At 43.8% G+C, this 3,992-nt stretch overlaps 1 protein-coding gene and 1 pseudogene across 1 annotated transcript in view; one reads left to right on the top strand and one right to left on the bottom strand.

The window, feature by feature from the left end:
- The window catches only part of LOC106000817, a 5,507-nt pseudogene extending 2,038 nt beyond the window's left edge, over positions 1-3,469 (top strand).
- Positions 1-3,992, bottom strand: part of Elmo1 (engulfment and cell motility 1) — a 418,449-nt gene that overhangs the window by 329,760 nt on the left and 84,697 nt on the right.

The following is a 3,992-nucleotide window of genomic DNA, read 5'->3' on the forward strand; positions in this document are numbered from 1 at the left end:
GTGCCTAGCAAGCATGAGGCCTTGAGTTCAAAACCCCAGTACTGCCAAAACTCTAAAAGAAGAAACAAAGTATTTATACAAGATCCTTGTGAATGGCTGTGAGCAGGAAGTGCCTGTGCACAACCCCTACAATCAGCAGCCAGCACTGCACTGCCCTGGGTAAGTAGGCAGCCAGCAATTAAGTGAATAGACTCCTGCAGGTGTGCATTTGATTTCACTTAATACAATCACTGAGGTGGCAAGCCCCACATGTTTCTGTCCCTTAGGTAGCAGTGCTGTCACCATGTGGCACACACTGCCTACAGGAGGTGGCAATGCGCGGTGACCCCAGGTTGAAGGTGAAGTGTTGGTGGTTACAGCACCCCACGGCACCCCGTCCCTACTGCCCCTACTTCTGTCCCAGGCAGGAAGCATTCTCTCCTTTCTCTGAACTCATTCTGACTGGGCTTACTTCTGGCTGTTTCCACGTCTAGTAACATCCAGACATAGTGTTTCTTTGTCCCACTGTCAGATGATGTGCTGGAGAACTGCTACAATTAATTCCAGTCATCATTCATTAGAACTCCAAATGGTGCTGGGTGCTGGATGCCAGCGGCTCACACCTGTAATCCTAGCTATTCAAGAAGTTGAGATCTGAAGATGGAGAGTCAAAGTTATCCCAGGCAGGGAAATCCCTAAGACTCTTATCTTCAATTAACCACCAAAAAGCTGGAAGTAGAGCTATGCCTCAAGTAACCTTGAGGGGGGAAAAAAAAGCTTAAAGACTTCATATCTAAAATATACTTAGAACTCAAAAAATTAAATCCTCCAAAAACAAATCCTCAAAGAAACAATAGCCCTATTAATAAGTAGGCTAAAGACTTAAAGAGAGACTTCTCTGAAGGAGAAGTAAGAATGGCCAATAGACACATGAAGAAATGCTCAACTTCTCTGGCCATAAAAGAAATGCAAATCAAAACAACACTGAGATTCCACCTCATCCCAGAAAGAATGACTATAATCAAGAAATCTAATACCAACAGATGCTGGAAAGGATGTGGTCAAAAGGGAATGCGACTGCATTGTTGGTGGGAATGTAAATTTGTTCAACCACTTTAGAAAGCAATATGGAGGTTCCTCAAAAGACTCCACATAGAGCTCCCCTATGACCCAGCAATCCCACTTCTGGACATTTACCCAAATGATCACCAACAAGGCCATACTAAAGCTACCAGCACAACTTTGTTTATTGCAGCATTATTTACCATAGCTAAGATATGGAACCAACCCAGATGCCCCTCAGTAGAGGAATGGATCAAGAAAATGTGGTATATATATATAATATATGTATATATATAACATATATATATATATAATGGAATTCTGTGCTTCCATCAGAAAGAATGACATTAGCCCCATTTGTTAGGAAATGGAAAGACTTGGAAAAAAAATCCTATTAGGTGAAGTAAGCCAGACCCAAAGAAATATAGGTCCCAAGGTTTCCCTCATTTACAATAATTAGTATACATCTAGGAAAGCTAGGTACATATATGACCATATAAGATGATGCTAAGTGAAATGAACCCCAAGATATGGACACACGAGGTCTTTCTTTGTTGTTGCTTTTATGTACTAGGTCTTTCCTTGTTGTTGTTGTTTTTAATGTATTGGTGATTTTTTTGGTTTCCTCTGTATGTTCTTCTCCCTATGGTATATCCCTTGTTGTCACTGCACTTGATTTTGGTACCCTGCATCTTATATATACATTTGTCTAATTTGGGGAGGGGATGGGAACAACAAAACACTGAAACAAGGACACAGGATAACCCATTGCAACAATGATACTCACAAGACAACTTTGGTGGGGGGGGTGAGGGAGGAAGGGAAGGAAGGGATATTGGGAGAACAACAAAGGAGGGAGTAACAATGCTTGACAAGAAATGTACTCATTACCTTACTCATGTAACTGTAACCCCTCTGTACAGCTTCTGTATAATAAAATATTTTTTAAAGAAGCTTAAAAACAGTGCCCATGCCCTGAGTTCAAGTCCCAGGATTGGCACACACAAATCCCAATGGCAATGTCTACCACTGGCCTTCTCCAGATAGCCCAAGCTTGTCAGTGGTCTTGGATTTCATTTTAGATACTTTTCTCTACTTGTCTGTGAAGACAGACTCCAGATTCCAAATTCCATGGAACATTCTCACATTGGAAAGAGACCTACTGTTGTAAAATGTGCCATCTTTGAGTGAGAAAAATAAAACTGCAATTTAAATCTGCCCAGTGGTAGGATGGGGAGAGAGGGACATGAGAGAATGCATTATGCAAGTTATTCGTTCTTTGTGTCCCTGGAGTGCTGAAGAGAGATGTAAAGGACCCACGCCAAACCTACCATCCCCAATGAGATTTACCCTTTTCCAATACAGATCTACAGAGAACCCTCCCATCATGACTTCACTGTTAGAAAGTCATTAACTGTTTCTGCAGTCTCACCTACTGATTGTATGCTCTCCATACCACCCCGGCCTTCAGTGGCCAGGGCCCCCACACAAGCCAGAGCTGCATCCTCGGGCCCACCTGCCTCCTTATTGCCCACTCACACCAGAGAACCAGAGCTGTCATGAGAAGGTGGGCTCCCCTACCACAAATGCCAGTCCCTTCCTTGAGCACAAAAGAACTTGCTCCCCCCACTCCCTAGCCACTGTCACAGGCTCTAAGTCCCGGGGAGGCCCACGTGTTCAGTCTTTTGCCTCCAGTTCCTCAACACTGGCCAACTGGGTTCTGCCCATAAAACAGTCTCCATCCATGTTTGCAAGGTATGACCCTTATCTTTGACAATTTTACCACTTCCTACTCCTTACTATAAAGTTAGGTACTCTATAAATGCTTACTGTGTTTAAGTTTAAACCATACTATGCATTTTATTCTTTAAAGTATATTTTGCCTTATTTTTATGTGTGTGCTCTTCCTGGGGTTTGAACTCAGGGCCTGGGCACTATTCCTGGGCCTTTTTGCTCAAGGCTAGTACTGTATCACTTTTACAGCTCCATTTTGGGGGGGGCGGGGTTTAGTGGTTTACTGGAAATAAGAGTCTCAGAGACTTTTCTTCCTGGTTGAACTTTGAATCATGATGCTCAGATCTCAGCTGCCTAAGTAGCTAGGCTATGCCTATACACATGAGCCATTGGTGCCTGGCCCATTTTCTTTTTCCAAAAATTATTCCAGGGATGGTATCTTGATCTAGGCAAGACTCTGTTCTTCAAAACTGAGAAACGTCGGGGTAAGGAGTGCAAGAAACACCAGTGTACATGCAAGTGTACCTGCCTGTGTGGACACCAGGTGGACACCGGCTACTTACTCAGTGCCGCTCTCCACCATCTGGGTGAGGAGAGAGATGCCATCCAGGTTGATGAATTCCTGGGCGAACGTGATATCCCGGGACAGGCTGGCCAAGTCCTTCAGGGCCTCCAGCTTGGCATCCATACTTGACGACTGGATGCGTTCATGGAGCTGCTGGGCATTCTGAGCCTTATGGGGGGGTGGAGGTGGTATAAAAAAGACGACAGTGTTCAAAAGGAAAATTACAACATCACAGAAATGACAGCATCCCTGAAAAATAAAGGCCAGCATCCAGAAGCGGACAATGTGTCTGAGAATACCTGATAGCCTGCGTCTCTCACGGACAGGTGTGAGAGTAAGGGCTAGCACACTGACCATCCATTTCACCTTCTATTTCAAAGAAAAGCAAAGTGAGGTCAGAAGAACACTGAAGCCCCAGAAACTGATCAGGGTGGGGGGGGGGATAGGATAAGGGGTGAGGCAGATATTTACTTTTGAAGCCCAATCATTTATCTAGAAGTAACTAAAAGCTACTTGCTTTGTTAAGCAATCACATAAGTGCAGACCTTGTACCCATCTCTTCAGCCAATACTTTGAGTAATCACAGCCTACACATTATGTCTGAGAGCTTCATTCCCATTTTTCCCAAGCGTATATTTTTCCCATATGTATT

The sequence above is a fragment of the Dipodomys ordii genome, unplaced genomic scaffold, assembly GCF_000151885.1.
Source record: "Dipodomys ordii isolate 6190 unplaced genomic scaffold, Dord_2.0 Scaffold245, whole genome shotgun sequence".
In the NCBI taxonomy this organism is placed as follows: Eukaryota; Metazoa; Chordata; class Mammalia; order Rodentia; family Heteromyidae; genus Dipodomys; species Dipodomys ordii.